This window comes from Triturus cristatus, chromosome 5_1 (assembly GCF_964204655.1).
Source record: "Triturus cristatus chromosome 5_1, aTriCri1.1, whole genome shotgun sequence".
Taxonomy (NCBI): Eukaryota; Metazoa; Chordata; class Amphibia; order Caudata; family Salamandridae; genus Triturus; species Triturus cristatus.
The window spans coordinates 531,373,342-531,393,924 of record NC_140587.1 but is presented as its reverse complement, the minus strand read 5'-3'; positions in this window follow the sequence as shown (position 1 = coordinate 531,393,924).

Genomic DNA, 20,583 nt, shown 5'->3' with positions numbered 1-20,583 from the left:
TGAGAGAGTTCGGAAATGGCATCGAGCATGTGCGCCCAGCTCTTTTTAATAAAGGGTCCATGACTTGTGTTGTGGTGCACTCAGGTAGGGGCATCAGAAGCATTCAGAGTGTGCACAGCCAGCAATGATGCATGGTGCGGGCGGGCAGCACTGGGAGCAATGTCTCTTGCCTACTGGACTGCGTCATCTGCAATCGCGACTCGATCTGAATTGTGAGCCCTGCGGTTCACAGTGTAGATCAAAGGCAGGAGTCAGCACAGACATCGAGGAATGCTTTTTGTCACTTCCTCTTGACATAATTCGAGGACATACAGTTCACTCTGCAATTAATAAATCAAAACTGAATTTGAATTGTGAGCTGTGCTGTCCGCAGTGTAGACTGCCATTTAGTGTTCCTTTGGACTTGCTAGAGGAATTTGGTCATTGTACTAAAGCTATAACTGATATTAAACCAGTTCTTGAAGCAAGGATACTAAAAGGATATTGTTTGGAAACACTTGGAGGACATTGATTTTGATTTTGGTGCACCTTCCCTTTTGTACATGGATTACGTTATAGTTAGTTGCCTACTGGACTGTGAAATTAATGAATCAAGATTCAATTTGAATTGTGAGCCCTGCTGACCGCAGTGTAGGCCGGAGGCAGTGGTCAGCAAGGGCCCCCAGCATGTGGCGTTGACTTGAGCTGCACAGATTGGGAGCATTTGGTCTTCGTAAACGATTATAGTCTCTTACACAATTTGCATCGGTACTAATCTTGAATTGTGAGCCCTGCTTTCCGCAGTGTAGGTCAGAGGCAGCGGTCAGCAAGGACACACAGCCATGTGGCATTGAATTAAGCTGCACGCAGTTAGTGACACCTGAAGTACTCAGCGTGTGCGCAGCCAGCGATGATGCATGGTCCGGGCAAGCCCCACTGGGAGCAATGTCTGTTGCCTACTGGACTGTGTCATCTGCAATCGCGACTTGATCTTAATTGTGAGCCCTGCTGTCCGCAGTGTACATTGAAGACAGTAGTCTGTAGAGATATAACTCGGTGGTACTGTGCCGCTGGGTTCGCAGGGGGCCTGTATTGAGGAGGCCGGCAGTTACGGTAGCGGCCTCGTGGCAGGGTGAGGGCCGCCGCTCTGGCAGGGTAACATGTCCTGTGACGCCTGTGCTGTATGGGTGTGGTGTGGGTGTAAACCAGCCGTGAGGGAGTGGCTGTGGCATGCTAACAACTAGACCTGTGATCAGCAGATCACTATAGGGAAGACCTGGAACATGTAGCGTTGTTGTTCCTTCCCTGTAAGTGTAAGCGGAGTGGGCTGGCTGAAATGCGCATCCTTCACGACTTCACAAATATGGCGGTTTGAATCCGCGCACGCACTGAGATAGGTGCAGGATGGCTATTGTACATTTTAGTATTTAATAAAAAAAAGACATTATATATATTTTTAATAACAAACACACATAATTACAAAAACTATTTTTAGGACATTAAAGTTACAATATATCATCCAAAAAGAGTCAAAATTACTGAAAAAAACATAGGTTTAATAAACATCATAATTAGAAATTAGCATTTCAAAAACCTTTGAAATTCACAAAAAAACATAGGTTTCAGGGACGTTATAGTTAGAAATTAGCATTAAAAAAAACTAAGAAATTCACTGAAAAAACCATAGGTTTCAGAGACGTTATAGCTAGAAATTAGCATTTAAAAAAACCTTATAAATTCACTGAAAAAACAATACGTTTCAGAGATGCTATAGTTAGTTGGAAATTTCACTTGTACAAAACCAGAGAAATTTGGCCATTAGAGTTAGTAGAGCTAACTATAACTCACGACCCCGCAAAGCACTGCTGATGACGTCACATATTACATCACTCATGAAATGGTCAGTGACATCACTGATGACATCTCAAATGACATCACTGATGACATCATCAAGTGACTGTGTGTTTCTATAAAGTTTCAATATGTTTTATATATATGCCAAGGTGTATTGAAGAATGAGTGGGTGTATAAGTGTCTGGGTGGAGGATTTAATAAATGTATGACTGACTGTATAAGTGAGTGATTACATGTGTCTTACTGAATGCATGGGTTAGTGACTAAACTGTGTGAATATCTGTATCAGTCTGTCTGTTGTTGTATAAGCTTCTGCATGGGTTGGTGAGTAGCTACATGAGTGTCCATATGGGTTATTTATTGGTTGGGTGAGTATCTGAATGGGTGCCTGAGTGTTTGTGTGGGTGGGTGGGGGTTGTGTGAGTTTGTGCATAGATGTGTGAGTGGGTGATTCACTGGGTGTATAGGTTCAAGAGTGCATGTGGGAATAGCGGACTTATACAGTCAGTCACACACCTATTAAATCCTCCACCCAGACACTTATACACCCACTCATTCTTCAATACACCTTGGCATATATATAAAACATATTTAACTTTATAGAAACACACAGTCACTAGATGGTGTCATCAGTGATGTCATTTGAGATGTCATCAGTGATGTCATCAGTGATGTCACTGACCATGTCATGAGTGATGTAATATGTGACGTTATTAGCAGTGCATTGCGGGGGCGCGGGTTATAGTTAGCTCTACTAACTATAATGGCCAAATTTCTCTGGTTTTGTACGAGTGAAATATCCAACTAACTATAACGTGCCTGAAACCTATGATTTTTCAGTGAATATAGATATCGATATAGATATAGATATGTGTATACCTTCTGGCGGTCACCAGTAGGTAGTTCGTTAGAACCATGTTTTCAAAGGAAAAATGTTTATGACTTGCCTATAACTTTGCCGCCATTTGATGAATCATCACAAAATGTTCCCAAAAATGTGGTTATGTGATTCATAAAGCGGGGGCTGAGAAAAATGAGGTTGAAAAAAAGGGTGCATTTGCAATGTTAATTCCCATAGGAACCTGTCAACATGACTACGGCCCTAACCGCTAGATGGAATTACACCAAATTTGGCAGAAAGGTAGATGTTGTTATGAAGATTGTGTTATTGTTATTTGATGCAAATTTGTTTAGTGGTTTTTGAGAAATTTATGTTGAAAGTTATATTGGTATCTCTGGCCGCTGGTATTTAGCGGGGATTTTGCGATTATTCATGAATGCAAGTGCTAACAGGAATGCTGTAATTGGCTGGACTCAACCTGAACAGAAAGTTGTGTCCACCATTTTATCGATCGCGAACAGTTCCCCAGTCTGAAAATTTCTGTGAAAGCTAACATAAGGGGTCAGGGTGGAGGTACTCTTACCCCATGTTTGAGAAATGGGGATGTTAGTGACACATTTATGAGTCCAAAAATGATGTTTTAATCACACTCAATATTCTCACCAACAATGCAACATCTTTGCAAATATTGATGTAAATATAAAACACAAAGTATCTATATCTATATACACACTTGCTGGTCAGACTCATGCCCCTACTCATATAACTACTCAGACACTCACACACCCACTCACATATCTCCTCAGACACTAATGCACCCACTCACAGAGTCACCCAGAGACCCAGATGTGTACTCACATAAGCATTCAGAGGCTCATATACCCATTCACAGACAAACTCAGTGACTCATACGCCCACTCACATACATAGTCAGAGACTTATACATAGCCGTGGTCCATGCAGGTAAAAGCGGTGGTGCCATGTTGGGGGTATTCCAACAGACGATGACAAGGGAAAAGGTATCATTTATTTTATTTTCCCTCTGCATCGTCCCTCAAAATCCCTCCCCCACCCGGCCCCACCGATATTACCTGCACAGACCATGGCTGCTCATACACCCAGTCACGCACTCTCTCACAGACTCATACACCCACTTGCAGACCCATTCAGACACTCATGCACCCACTGACAGACCCACTGATAGACTTATGTTTCCACTCATGCACCCACAGAGAAAATGATGCACCCACTCACAGACCAATCAATCAATCAGGGGCTTGTAAAGTGCGCTACTCACCCATGAGGGTCTCAAGGCGCTGGGGGGCAGCTCCAGATCAGTCAAAAAGCCAGGTCTTGAGGTCCATCCTGAACATGTGCAGGCTTGGGGAGCATCTAATGTTCACCGTGAGCTCTTTCCAGGTCCTGCCTGCGATGTAGGAGGAGGCTTTCCCCCCTGTTCTGATTCTGCGGATACGAGGGACCTCTGACAGGGTGAGGTCAGCGGAGTGGAGGTTCCTTTTTGGGTATGGGGAAGGATACTCTTTCGTTGAGGTATTTGGGTCCGATGTTGTTGAGGGATTTGTAAGTGTAGGTTAGGAGTTTGAAGGTGACCCTCTTCTCGACGGGGAGCCAGTGGAGGTCTCGTAGGTGTTGGGCTATGTGTTTGTGACGTGGTGTCCCAAGGACGAGTCTGGCTGCGGCGTTCTGGATAGTTTGGAGTTTGTGTAGGAGGTTTCTGTTAATTCCAGCATATAGGGCGTTGCCGTAGTCAAGTCTGTTGGTTATGAGCGTGTGGGTGACAGTCCTTCTGCAGTCAGGGGGGATCCATTTGAAGGTCTTGCGGAGTATGTGCAGGCAGTTGAAACTAGTGGAAGCGACGGCGTTGATCTGGCAGTTCATGGAGAGGGAGGAGTCGAGGATGATGCAGAGGTTTCGTGCATGGTCTGTAGGGGTGGGTGGATTCCCTAGAGCAAAGGGCCACCAGGTGTTGTCCCAGGCGGAGGTGCATGGTCTGAGGATGAGGACCTCGGTCTTCTCTGAGTTGAGCTTCAAACAGCTGTCTTTCATCCAGGCTGTCACGTTCTTCATTCCTTCCTGGAAGCAGAGTCTGGTGTCTTCGGGATTCTTCCTGAGTGAGAGGATGAGCTGGGTGTCGTTGGTGTAGGATACAATGCTGAGCCCATGCTGTCTGAGGATGGCGCCGAGGGGGGACATGTAGACGTTGAAGAGCGTGGGGCTGAGCGAAGATCCTTGGGGTACTCTGCCGTTGATATCAGTGGGTTCAGAGAGGGTGGGAGGGAGCCTGATCCTCTGGGTTCTGCCAGAGAGGAAGGATTGGATCCAGGTGAGGGTGGTTGCTCGTATCCCCACATGTGAAACGGTGTTGAAGGCTGCAAAGAGGTCTAGAAGGATGAGGGCCGCAGTGTGTCCCTGGTCGAGCAGCAGACCCACTCAGAGACTCATGCATCCAGTCCCAGACCCACTTAGATACCAACACATCAATTCACAGACGCACTGAGAAACTTATGCTTCAACTCTCACACCCTCTGATAGACCCATTCCGACACTTATGCACCCCCTCATAGACCCAGTCATAGAGTCATATACCCTTTTACGTACCCACTTAGACACTCTTACATCCATTCACATACCCACTCACATGCCCAGTTAGAGACTTATCCACCCACTCACTCAAAGACTCATGCGCCTCTTCATATACCCACTCAGAGACATCTGCACCCACTTATAGACCTACTGAAGGACTCATGCAGCCAATCACAGACCCACTCAGAGACTTATGTGCCCACTCACATATTCAAAGACTCATGCACCGACTCACAAACCCAGACAAAAAACTCATGCAATCAGTCGTATACACACTAAGAGACTCATGTGCCCACCCATATTATCACTCAGAAACTTATGTACCCAGCCACAGCCCTACCCAGGTACTCATGCATCCACTGAGAGAGTTACTTTGAGAGTTGTATGCCCAGTCAGAGACTCATGCAAACACTTATGCACCCACTCATAGATTCAGTCAAAAACTGATATATCCTCTCACATACCCACTCAGACAGTCATACACCCATTCACATTCCAACTAAGACACTCATACACCCACTCAGACACTTTTGCACCCAGACAGAGATTCACTGAGCAACGTATCTACCTGCTCACATGTACTCAGAGACTCATACACACATACGTACTCAAGTGCCCACTCACATACCCACTTAAAGACTCATATTTACTCACATACCAACTGAGACACTCATACACCCACTCACTTACCTACTCAGACAGTGTTGCACTTACTCATAGACTTATTAAGGACTCATGTGCCTACTCATAAACCCACTCAAAGACTTATACACCCATACCATGGGTAACAATATACATCTGTTATTTCAGCACCAAGATATCCCGTTGCTGGGGTGAACGTGCGCTTTACAAATACACCTGTTATGTTATGTTATACACCCAGTGAGAGACTCACTCAGAGACTCTTTATCCCACTTATATACCCACTCAGAGACTCATGCACCACTCTTAAATCCATACAGAGACTTATGCACTCATTTTTATACCCACTCAGATAGTGATGAATCTACTTACATACTCAATCAGAGATCTATGCACCCAGTTACAGACACAATCAGAGACTAGTTCACCCACTCACAGACCCACTCAAACACTTATATACCATTCACACACACCCTTACAGATTTAGGTAACCACTGACAGACCCAGTTAGAGATTCAGACACCCACTCATAGACCTACTGAGATACATATGCGCCCAGTCATAGATCGAGCCACACACTCATGTACTCACTGACATACCTACTCAGACACTTATACAACCATTCATGTATCCACTCAGGCACTCATACACCCACTCAGATACCCACTCAAACACTCAACTCTTTCACCCACTCACAGACTAACTCAAAGACTGAGGAGTCCACTAACATACCTACTCACAGACTTATATACTCAGTCACAGACCCACTCAGAGACTTATGCATCTACTCATATAACCCAGTGAATCTTTAATACACATTGTTATAGAGATATTGAGAGATATTGAGAGTCAGATAAAGGTTTCATGAAGTTATTTAGATAGTGATTTATCTAGTGTGATGTTTAGAATGAATTATATAGTTATAATTTTCTTATGTGGTGGTGGCTATTGAATTTCTCTGTAGCTTTGCGTTTTTACAACGTATCTGCGATTGTTGCAGATACCGACGTTATTGCAACATCCAGCGTTACTGTGAAAACGGAAAATAGATTAATAGAAACTCACTGGAAAAACATGAGTTTGAAGTGCACATTAGTAAACCCTAGTGCGAAAAATACTATAATATGTGTGCATGTATGTTTTTTTCCGTCTGCAAAAAAGATGCGATTGTCGCAGTTAGCGACATCATCGCTACTCCAGACATCACTGCGAAAATGGAACAAGGTTTTAGAGAAGATATTTATAAAAACTCACTAGAAAAATATTATTTTAGACAATACAGTGATAAACCCTTAGGGCCCAATTCACAAAGGTAAAATGTGACGAAAGTCTAACTTTACGAATTTCGGTATTCACAAAGGGCATTTGCAAAATGCCCTTTGTGAATACCGAATACTATAATATGTGTTCATATATGTGTTTTACACTTTATGAAAAAGGCATAATCGTCACGGTTAATGACAACGCCGTGACACCCTGAACAACCACGAAAATGGAAAATAGGTTTTAGAGATGGTTTATGAAGAAACGTAGTACAAAAAAATGAGTTTAAATATGTTTTTTAAAGAACCATGTATATAGTAATATGTGTATTGCAATGGCAATGTTTAGAATGGATTTTTAAAGTTATTTTTGCATGTGCTGGTGGCCATTGCATATCTGCTTTTGTTTTTTGTGATTTATTGAAGTATTTGCGACCATTGCAATGTCATCGCAAAGATTCTCAAAAACAAAAAAAAAGGATCTTTATGAAAAAATAATGTACAATATTTTGGATACTAGGGTGGCTCAGATAAGACTTTGTGTTGAGTGTGTGTATATGACAGCTATACATAAGACCGTAAACACCCTGTTGCCTTCCTCTGTAAAGTGCACTCCATCATTTCTATAAATTCCATGCATGTCAAAATGCAGGTTGTTATTATAGATTGAGCCCATGTTATGATCTCTGAGGAATGAAGAAACAGTTTTATTAACATATTGCCTGGCTTTGTCAATTTGTGGACAGAACTGATTAGACCACTTTCATTTTTGCCTTTCGCATATGTTAGAGTACACCAAGACAGTGTGAGGGAAAAGCAGCAGCAATTTAGTGAAGGTATCCTCCATTAGGATTTCCAGTCCTATCCCAGTCAATGTGCCCAGGTCATTGCCACCACTATGCACAATTATGAGGTCAGTTGCTGGCAAATCCACAATGCTTTTAACCAAAGGCAGCATTTGATGAGATTTTAATCCTCACTTCCCAATCCAGGTAATGTCCACATTAGCCAAACCCAAGTTCCTAAAAATATTTCTCTTTCTTGCAACCTCAGCAGCCCAATAGACATAGCTGTGTCCCACAATCCACACTCTAAACATTTTGAAGTGAAGCAGCAGTAGCACACAGGAGAAGGTTGCAGCTGAATGATGCAGTTGATATTATGAAAGGCAGTTAAAATGCATATGTGGTGATGATTTAAAAATAGAAACTTTGATTGGTTGCAGGGAATGTGCAGGTGAATAAAAGTAGGTATATTTTGGAAATGGTTAGTAAATAGAGGTTTGATTGGTTCTGGTAAATACAAAAAAAATAATGCAGACTGGGATATGCTTTAGAGAATGTGCAGTAAACCACACCTGCTCGAGTTGGCATTGTAAGTAGTATGGCCCTTCTAGAATGTGCTCTGAACTTCTGGTTCTAGTGGGTTTCTAAAGAGAGTATGCAGGGGGTACATTTGGGAAGGGTGCTAAAGAGACAGGTGTCAGTTTTTACGAATTGGACAGGTTAGGTTGATTGTTTTATACTGTAGGTAAGATTCATTAGTGAGGATTTTTCAATAATGTGTAGGATAGTGATAAAAATATAAAAGTATAAAGGAAAGTAGGTTTTCTGAGTCCCGTTTTGTTTTCACAGATTTTTCACTATAATCTCGATTATGTCGCGATTATTGACACAAAGGCATGCATTTTGGGCTACCTCTAAACAGGAGTGAAAGGGTTAACAGATAATAACCATTCAGAAATGCAGTGAAAAAAATGAAGTATGAAAGGAATATTTTTATTTACTGACTTTTAAAGTATCAGGCAATGCAAAGTTCAGAAGGTTGACATTTATGGTTGCTTTGTGTATGAAAGTGGTGTCCCATTCTTATGCCAAGTTTTTACAAAACCTGAGAGTATTACATCTATCTAATACGAGAAAAAAAAGCGATTTTAACAACATACTCAAAATTCTGGTATGTCAATTAAATTTTTTTATAAATGAAATAATTAATTAAGAAGGTATATTTCAATAATATATTATCATGACGGAACTGCTCCGTCATGGCACCCACCCATGGGGGAAGCGCTGGCGCTCCCCCATGGGCATCCCATCTAGCCCCCACAAAGGGGGATGGCAGCAGAAGAGTTTCCGCTGCCACCCCTGACCTCCCTTAGGCAATCCCATGACATCAGCACGCACAGCAATGTCATCCGGAGCAGCCGTACGCACTGGAAGCCATTTGTTTCCAGGCATCCAGCAGGAAACAGGTAAGTTTCCTTGCTCCGGTGGGGCAGGAGGGGAGTTTTGATGCATTGAGGCATCGGTGGAGAGGAAAGAGTTTTTCCCCTCCCCTGATGTCTCAATACAGGGCATTCCTGCTTCATGATCATGCATGGCGTCGCGATCGTGCAGCAGGAATGCCCCCACTAGGCACCAGGGATTTCCTTTTAATTTAAAGAAAGTGACCCATTGGGCAAGGGGCACATTATTTTTTATACTTTTCTGCCCCCCCTGGAGACAGACCATCTGGGTTTTTTGGTCTTTCTGCCCCCAGGGGAGGCAGAAAAGCCCACTAGAGCCAGGGAGTTTACAAAAATTAAAATTGAAGCGACCCCTTGGGCAAGGGTCGGTTCCAGGGGGCAAATATTTTTTAATTATGTTATCTGCCCCTGAACAGCCCGTTTTTTTGGCCCCACTAGACACAGAGACGTTTTTTAAAATTAAAATGGAAGCGACTCTTTGGGCAAGGGTTGCTTCCAGGGGCAGATTTATTTTGTATGTTTATTCTGCCCCCAGGAGGGGCAGTTCAGCCCTTATTTGGGCCTTTCTGCCCCCAGAAAATCCCACTAGACACCAGGGAGTTTATTTTAAATTAAATGGAAGCGACCCCTTGGGCAAGGGTCACTTCTAGGGGGCTAATGCATTGTGTATGTTTTTCTGCCCCCCCCCCCCCCTGGGGGTGGATCTGCCCTTTTTTTGGCCTTTCTGCTCCAGCGGGGGGGGGCAGAAAACCCCACTAGGCACTAGGGATTTTGTTTTGTGTGTAATGAAAGCGACATGGTTGCTTCCAAGGGGGGAACATTTGGTTAATGTTTTTTCTGTCCTCATGGGGACAGATCTGCCCCTTTTTGTGGCCTTCCTGCCCTAGGTGGGAGGGGGAGGCAGAAAACCCTACTATGCATCAGCGATTTATTTCTTTTGCAAGGGGGCACATTTCTGTCTGCTGTTTTCTGCCCCACCTGGGAGACAGATCGGCCTGGCAGACAACCTCACCCGATCCCTTGGGCAAGATCACCCCCCATTTTTCTCGGCCCTATTTGTAGGCCCATCTGGCAGATTGCCCATAGTGTGTGATAATTTTAATTGTTTAATTTCTTTTGAATTGCAATTGTAATGCTTTATTTCTCCATTTTTGTTCTAGTTCAAGGCTTTTGCTCTTTAGACTGTTCCAGGTGGCTGTTTCGTTATTGGTGGTTCTGCTGTTTGTGTAGTTGCATGTGTTTGGTAAGAGACTTTTTTTTTGTACAATGGAAATGAGTTTCATTTCCCTGCATGAATGTTTTTTTTGCAAATGGTGTTTGGCTTCTGTTTGGAGGTATGGCGTGCATGGATCCCCCCACATTTCTCTACCCAGAATCCACTCCAAACCTCAAATTTTGCTGAAAAAAAACGATTTTTTCCCAAATTTCTGTGTGGGAAAGTTGTAGGATCAACGGGCTGACACAAACTTCCTCCCACCCAGCATTCCCCGAGGTCTCCTGATAAAAATGGTACTTCACTTGCTTGGGTGGGTCAAGTACCCGCAACAGGCAAGGGTCCAAAACCTATTGAAGCAACATCAAAATTACCTATCACAGAGCAACCTGGTTTTGCAAGTGGGGTCTCATGAGTTTTTGGCCCTGCGCTCGGTGGCAATCCAGGGAAACCTACCAAACCCACACATTTCAGAAAATTAGACACCCGGAGAGGTATGGCTTGCATGGGTCCCCAACATTTTCCTACCCAGAATCCCCTGAAAACCGCAAATTTAGCTGAAAAATCACTTTTTTCTCAAATTTCTGTGTGGGAAAGTCCTGGAATCTGCGTGGATCTACAAATGTCCTACAACCAGCGTTCCACCAGGTCTACTGATAAAAATGGTACCTCACTCGCGTGGGTGGGTCAAGTCCCTATGTCTTGGGCTCGTCTCAGTCACAGGCCTTTGGCCCACTCACACAAGTGAGGTGTCATTTTACTCGGGAGATCAAGGGTAATGCTGGGAGGTAGGACATGTGTGCCGGCACGGTGATCCCAAGTAAAGATGTATGAAAAAAAGTGATTTTTTCTGCTAAATTTGAGGTTTGCAGGGGATTCTGGGTAGGAAAATGTTGGGGGACCCACGCCAGCCACACCTCGCTGGACTCCCCCAGGTGTCTAGTTTTCAGAACTGTGTGGGTTTGGTAGGTTTCCCTAGATGGCCGCCGAGCCCGGGGCAAAAAACTCTTGGACCCCCTTGCAGAACCAGGTTGTTTTATGATAGGTAATTTTGATGTCGCCTCAATAGGTTTTGGGCCCTTGCCTGTCGTGGGTACTTGACCCACCCACACAAGTGAGGTACCATTTTTCTTGGAAGACTTTGGGTAATGCGAGGTGGGTGGAATTTTTTGGATCCATGCAGATTCCAAAACATTCCACCACAGAAATGTGAGGAAAATGAGGGTTTTTTTTTTTATACATTTTGAGGTTTGCAAGGGATTCTGGGTAACAGAACATGGTGAGAGCCAGGCAAGTCGCCCCATCCTGGATGTCCCTGGATTTGCAAACCTGTATAGGTTTGCTAGGTTTCCCTAGGAGACTGCAGAGCTAGGGTTCAAAATCTACAGCTAGGCACTTTGCAAAAAAGGGTCAATTTTCACTGTGAAAATGTGGTGTGTCCACGTTGCGTTTTGCGCCGTTTCCTGTTGCGGGCACTAGGCCTATCCACACATATAAGGTACCATTTTTCTCGGAAGCCTTTGGGGAACACGGGGTGGGTGGAAGTTTGTGGATTCACACAGATTCCAGAACTTTCCACTACAGAAATGTGAGGAAAGTTTGTTTTTTTGGACAAATTTTTAGGTCTGCAAGGGATTCTTTGTAACAGAACCTGGTGAGAGACAATCACGCCACCCCATCCTGGATTCCCCTGGGTGTCTAGTTTTGACAACCGTATAGGTTTACAAGGTGTCCCTAGGTGCCGGCAGGGCTAGGGTTCAAAATCTACAGCTAGGCACTTTGCAAAAAAAGGGTTAGTTTTCACAGTGAAAATGTGGTGTGTTCACATTGCGTTTTGGGCCATTTCCTGTGGCGGGCACTTGGCCTACCCACACAAGTGAGGTAACATTTTTCTTGGAAGACTTTGGGGAACGCGGGGTGGGTGGAATTATGTGGATTCACACAGATTCCAGAACTTTCCACCACAGAAATGTGAGGAAAATGTGTTTTTTTGGACAAATGTTTAGGTTTGCAAGGGATTCTGTGTAACAGAACCTGGTGAGAGACAATCACGCCACCCCATCCTGGATTCTTCTGGGTGTCTAGTTTTAAAAAATGTATAGGTTTGCTAGGTTTCCCAAGGTGCCGGCAGAGCAAGGGTTCAAAATCTACTACTAGGCACTTTGCAAAAAAAGGGTTAGTTTTCACTGTGAAAATGTGGTGTGTCCACGTTGTGTTTTGGGCCGTTTCCTGTTGCGGGCACTAGGCCTACCCACACAAGTGAGGTACCATTTTTCTCGGAAGACTTTGGGGAACCCGGGGCGGGTGGAATTTTGTGGATCCACGCAGATTCCACAACTTTCCACTACAGAAATGTGAGGAAAATTTGTTTTTTTGGACAAATTTTTAGGTCTGCAAGGGATTCTTTGTAACAGAACCTGGTGAGAGACAATCACGCCACCCCATCCTGGATTCCCCTGGGTGTCTAGTTTTGACAACCGTATAGGTTTACAAGGTGTCCCTAGGTGCCGGCAGGGCTAGGGTTCAAAATCTACAGCTAGGCACTTTGCAAAAAAAGGGTTAGTTTTCACAGTGAAAATGTGGTGTGTTCACATTGCGTTTTGGGCCATTTCCTGTCGCGGGCACTTGGCCTACCCACACAAGTGAGGTACCATTTTTCTTGGAAGACTTTGGGGAACGCGGGGTGGGTGGAATTTTTTGGATCCACGCAGTTTGTAGAACTTTCCACCACAGCACTGTGAGGAAAGTGTGCTTTTTTTAAACAAATGTTCATATTTGCAAGGGATTCTGGGTAACAGAACCTGGTGAGAGCCAGACATGTACCCCCATCCTGGATTCCCCTCGGTGTCAAGTTTTCAAAAAATGTATAGGTTTACTAGGTTTCCCTAGGTGCCGGCAGAGCTACAGTTCAAAATCTACAGCTAGGCACTTTGCAAAAAAAGGGTCAGTTTTCACTGTGAAAATGTGGTGTGTCCACGTTGCATTTTGGGCAGTTTCCTGCTGCGCGCACTAGGCCTACCCACACAAGTGAGGTACCATTTTTCTCGGAAGACTTTGGGTGATGCGGGGTGGGTGGAACTTTATGGATCCACGCAGATTCCAGACCTTTCCACCACAAAAATATGAGGAAAATTTCTTTTTTTTTTACAAATGTTTAGGATTGGAAGGGATTCTGGGTAACAGAACCTGGTGAGAGCCAGACAAGTCACCGCATTATGGATTCCCCTGGGTGTCTAGTTTTCAAAAATGTATAGGTTTGCTAGGTTTCCCTAGGTGACAGCAGAGCTAGGGTTCAAAATCTACAGCTAGGCACTTTGCAAAAAAAGAGTCAGTTTTCACTGTGAAAATGTGGTTTGTCCACGTTGCAATTTGAGCAGTTTCCTGTCACGGGCACTTGGCCTACCCACACAAGTGAGGTACCATTTTTATTGGTAGACTTAGGGTAACACATAATTGTAGAGCAACTGTTATTACCTATTGTCTTTCGATGCATTTCTGCCTTGCAAATGAAAGACAATGTGTAAAAAAAGAAGTCATTTTGTAAAATGACCTATAATTCTCATGCTAGTATGGGTACTCACAATTTCGGAAATGTGGAAATATCTACTGTTTCAAAACTCTATATATTGTTCCAATTTCAAAAATACATAGCTGTCTTTCATACCAATTTTTCCATGTATATATTTTCCCAAATTAATTGCTATAAACGCGGTACATAATAAAAAAACATTGCAAGACGCTGCTCAGTTATTGGCTCTGGGATTGTCGGGTTCTTGGTAAACCTACAATTCCTATATACCCCCACAATCAGAGAGGTCCAGCTGATGCATCGGTATATTGCTTTCAAACAGCTGTCAAAATTAGAAGAAGTTACAGGTGAAAATGTTGGCACAAATGGCTGTTTTTTCAACTAATTTTCAACATTTCCAATATTCAACTGTTAGTTTCTATTAAGAAACCTTGAAGGATCTACACAAATGACCCCTTGCTGAATTCAGAATTGTGTCTACTGTTTTAAAATGTATAGATTTCCAGGATCCAATATTGCTTTCAGACCTATTTCTACCATTAACTGGAAGAAGGTTGAAAGCACAAACAAATAGCAAAATAGGCTATATCCCAGTAAAATGCCAAAACTGTGCAAAACATGTTGGTTTTCTGACAAAAGTCTGTCAGTCCCTAAAAGCTGGGAAAATGGTGATTTCAGCCTCACAAACCCTTTGTTGATATCCTTTGCAAGGAAAAAAACAGACGCTTTCATTTGCAGGACTTTTTTCCCATTTTTCCCCCCAAAAACAAAATTTTGCTGTATTTTGGCTACTTTCTGGGTCCGCTCCAGAGGCATCCACAAACCCTGGGTACCTTTAGAATCCCCATGATGTTGGAAGGAAAGGACGCAAATTTGGCATGGATACCTTATGTGGTCAAAAATGTACAGGGGCCGAAGCGCGAACTAGCCCAAATAGCCAAAAAAAAAGGCTTAGCACAGGGGTGGAAAAGGCCTAGCAGCGAAGGGGTTAAAAAGATAAGATGGTTTATAACTAATAGTATGCATGTTTTCATATTACAATTAAGAGGATGACTAAGACACAGTTTGTCCGAGGTGCAGATTAGGTGTCTTTGAGGTTAGTTTACACCATGTTTCCCTGGACCTGCATATTGCAGTTCTTCTCCTTTAGGCTATTGTGTAAGTGGTAGAAACAAAGAGTGTACACTAATGGTTAAACTTATATATTTTTATATAGTATAAGATGTGATAGTTTTACATGTGTATACATGATGTTCTGCTTACAATGTTTTCATTTGAATTGTGGGAGTTGTAGTCCTATTTGAGTCATTAAAAAAGAGGACTAGAACTGTTACAATTGAATGTGGAAAGCATGCACTGTGGTTGTACATGAATTATGAATCTGTCTAAAGTGACAACTATCTTTACATACTTTTTAGTGTAGTTGTTGGATAGTTTCAGGGAAGATTTGTATGTGCACAGATGGTGAGATATGTTTTTTAATTAATATTCTAAGTGAGATGTGTAATATAACACTGCTAGGCATAGTTAAACATGGAGGGCCCGATTCACAGAACTAACTTAAGACTAAATCCTAAACTTACTACCATTTTGGTATTCACAGAAGGCACTTAATCATTTTGGTATTCACAGAAGGCACTTACTCATTTCGGTATTCACAGAAGTTAGGAGTCCTAACTTTAGGACTTCTAAATGCCTTCTGTGAATACCGAAAGTCTTAAAATTAGGATTTTTCTCAGTTTAGTAGTAGTATAGTTAGGACTCCTAACTTTAGGACTCCTAAATGCCTTCTGTGAATACCGAAAGTCTTAAAATTAGGATTTTTCTCAATTTAGTAGTCCTAAATTTAGGACTCCTAACTTTAGGACTCCTAAATGCCTTCTGTGAATACCGAAAGCCTTAAAATTAGGATTTTTCTCAGTTTAGGAGTCCTAAGGTTAGGACTCCTAACTTTACAACTACTAAACTGAGAAAAATCATAATTTTAAGGCTTTCGGTATTCACAGAAGGCATTTAGGAGTCCTAAATTTAGGACTACTAAATTGAGAAAAATCCTAATTTTAAGACTTTCGGTATTCACAGAAGGCATTTAGGAGTCCTAAAGTTAGGAGTCCTAACTATACTACTACTAAACTGAGAAAAATCCTAATTTTAAGACTTTCGGTATTCACAGAAGGCATTTAGGAGTCCTAAAGTTAGGAGTCCTAACTATACTACTACTAAACTGAGAAAAATCCTAATTTTAAGACTTTCGGTATTCACAGAAGGCATTTAGGAGTCCTAAAGTTAGGACTCCTAACTTCTGTGAATACCGAAATGAGTAAGTGCCTTCTGTGAATACCAAAATGAGTAAGTGCCTTCTGTGAATACCAAAATGGTAGTAAGTTTAGGATTTTGTCTTAAGTTAGTTCTGTGAATCGGGCCCGGAGTGTTTGAGGTTTCGCAAGAAACCTCAAAACCTGGCTCTTCGACAGACCCCCTCCTTGATGGACTGGAACCTGCTACCCCCTCCACCCCCCAGCACCTTGAGACCCTTACGTTTCAGTAGTCATGCTTAACAAACACCTGAGTGTGAAGTGTGCTTTTGTATTGCTACAAGCAGCATGTAGAATTAGGTTGTGATGTTTTCAATGTATGTTTAGGTATATATGGGTAACCTCTGATATATGTTGTAGGTATGTTTTCAAGTATGGTTAAAAAAGTGAGAGTTGTCCATTTGAGTTTCTGTTACTTAATCATCATGTGGGAAGTGGTATGTGAAGCTGTATATAGACTACTTAAGTTATTATGCAAGTAACATAGATGCTTAGAAAGTATATAGGGTGTTACTGACCCAGTTATGTATTAACATAAGCACTTATGCATTCACTAACCTTTCTGAGAAAGTAGGAATATATTTCTAGCAGTAAAAAAAGCAATTGCAGATATGTTTTGTAATTTGTAATAGAGGAACCGAGGTATTCATTTAGCTATGTATGTTCCTACACAAGGCATAAAGTGATGTTCTAATAGATAGAAGTGCAAAGTGGAGTAGGCTGCAAATAGGCCATAGGGCAGTCTGGTATGTTCTTAAAAGGCAGCACATGTACTCTTAAGACTGACGACTGGGCTATTTACACTCATATAAACTGATATGCCCTATTAAATATCCACCATATTAGGAAAGCAGACAGGCAGTAAAGAATCACTGAAATAGACAGGCAGAAGTCATATGTATTTGTCAATAACAAAGGTACTTGCACAGACATCAGGAGGCATAAACTGTTCTTCTAGCACATATAACTCACCTCTGAGGTAGGGTGCAGCTAGGCTGTACCACAAGGAGTTATGTGCTTTAATGTAAAACATGTACTCTGAAATATCAATGAGCTATATACACTATTAGAGACCCATATACACATGCAATCACAGCCCCAGATATCACTGAGGCATTCATTCACAAATCTACTAATTAACTGACAGTTTCAAGTGTAACATCCTCAGAAGTTGCTTTTGCATCATGTTTCGAGCCTAATACAGTTTAGCGCTTGGATGCAGTTATTCTGCTAGTCGAACTTACATATTTTAAACTGCTCCACAAGGGAAAAACTAATCTTTTATTACATATAAGTTACCACTGAGGTAGGCTGTCCATAGCCCATAGGGCAGGCTGGTATGTCTTTAAAAGGTAATACATGTAGTCTGAAGATTCACTCAGCTATTTGTGCTCATACAAACTAATATGCCCCATTAAACATCCATCCTGCTTCTTAGAGTTTAATACACCACACCTTAGTAGAAAAGCACAAAAGCACCCACTGACACAGTGACAGATGCACCTAAAGATTCAGTGGTATAGACAGGCAGAAGTAATATGTATCTAGTGCAAATATATGCAGTTGCACACACTCTTAAATAACCCATTAGTAAGTAACATATCGAGGAGGCAATCCATGCAGTGTTTTACAGACACATTTAGAGAAGCATATATGTCACTGTTAGAAATGGGGTTTCTGGTTGGCTAGGGTATGCACGTAAGCCAGGCAGAACCCACCACTCTAATCAGGATAAGGGAGTTACACACCCAAGATAACCCCTGCTCACCCCCTTGGTAGCATGGCAGAGCAGTCAGGCATATCCCTGAGGCAATGTGTAAAGTGTTGAAGCAACACATACACACACCAGTGACACACTAGGCACACAACAAAAAGAGACTCCACACAAGGTTCTATAAAAATATCCTTTGTATCATACACCAAACAACGTAGACTATAAATCACTTTGTAGTATGTGAAGCACGTCAGACCACAAATCCCACAAACCACTTTGCCACTAGGCAATCATCATAACAGTACATATCATGAATCACTTTGACATTTAGTAATTGTCATAAGACATAGATCAAGAATCACATAAATCACTTTGCCACTCAGCGATTGTCAGAAAAGTACTTGTAGTTCAATAAGAGCAAGGTTTTAACTACACATGTCATCAACATGCCATAACTGCTCATATAAATACAACTCCTGAAATAATGCTCAAAAACACGTAAATCACCTACTAGCATTATAGCAGAGACTGACATAAAACCTTCTCCTCTCCGGCCATGGAGGGCGGATGCAGCCTTCAATGCCAGCCCCACCCACAACTCTTGTTCCTTGAAGTAATCTAAAGACCTGGGGGTTTTGATGCAATAGTTATACTCTATTTTGTAATTGTTCTCTTTGTGGTAAGGGTCTCTGAACCCAGTCCAAACTAGTCTTGTCCTCCCTGGTGCAGCATGACTACAGGAGGTGGAGTCAGCATTATGAAAAAGGACGCACAGCTTATTCACGTGCAAGTGAAACTCCTCCTGCCACTCAAAATGCAGACCAAGTCTATTTGACCCTGTGATGAGTCACTCAAGCAAGGCCGGGCACACCTCAGCCCCCATAGTGACTTTCTAGAGTGAATGCACATCCCAGCTGCTGTCACTCAAACACCAGACTCTCAATACACAAACAGCCAGAGGCACACAGAATGGTTAAAGTGGCATTTTCAAGCACAGAATTTAAAAACAATCTTTACCAAAACGTGTGTTAATAAATTCTTCGTTTTGAGAGCCTAAACTTAATTTTTCAAACTTGTCCCTATTGGAAGTTACACATGTAAACATGTTACAGTGCAAGCCGAATGATAAACCTATAGGGCGCACAGCCTTTCAACAGTGAAAATACACAGTATTTGACTATCAGTACATGTTGCACACACCATTATGTGTCCTACCTTTCACATACACTGCACCCTGCCCATGGGGGTACCTTGGGCTTACCTTAGGGGTGCCTTACATGTAAGGAAATGGAAGGCTTGGGCCTGGCAAGTGAGTGCACCTGTCAGGACAACATGGCAGTTTACAACTGTGTGCATAGATACTAATGTGGTAGGTCTGAGACACATTTAAAGGGCTACTCATATGGGTGGCACAACCAGTGCTGCAAGCCCACTAGTGTTTATTCTAAACAAGGGAACCCACAAGGTAGTAAGGACCTTGGGTATCTACTATTTATGAAAAACAATTGGTCCTTCAAACAAATATAAGGAAGAGAACAATGAATATAGACCAGAATCAGTGCTATATTGAGTTACGATGTTCAGCCGGACATTTAGATTTAATATTTTAACCATGATTATTCGAAATCAAACAGAGCGTAATAGAGTGGGACACAGTCCTGTATCCTTCGACAAACAAAACATAAAGACAATCACATATATGTAGACAGTTTTTCAGGCAAAACAAACAAGCTTATCGCCAATGCAGATAATGGGGGAAAGCTTTTAAGAAGTAAACAGTAATGCACTAGCCTTAACGCATGAGTTTAACATGCATGCTGTTTAAAGAGACGACGACGTTTCGATCTATAACAAGAGACATAGATCATCATCAGGATGAGAGTTATAACAAACCTGAAAACACATTGCCTGGATAGTGAGTGCAGGGGAGGAGGAATCCAAGGGTTAAGGGCTGTTGCTGAGAGAGCTAACTATGTGTGAGACGGATAGAACCCATTTCTGAACAGGGAATAGCCAATTTGAGGGTGGAGTGCGGCACCGGTGGAATTGTAAAACCAACGGGGTGTCCGCGGCGGTTCATGGCCACTTCTTCTACTGAGCTATGTGTGATTGAAGTCTAGATATCACACTTGATATATAATTGGATTCATAACTCTCTAGGAGCATACATTGCCCCATTACACAGCGTGTGCATGCATCAGTAAGTTTTTAAAACTGAAAACAACAATTCTAACTTTTCCAAAGCACACAACCTTTTCTTAATGGCATAACTACATCATTTCTCAAATATTTCCTGTGTCTTTAAAACGTATATTAAGTATTTCTTTAAGAAAATTTACTCACAGTATGAAGCTAGCACAAGAACTCTCAAGAGATATTCTGTAC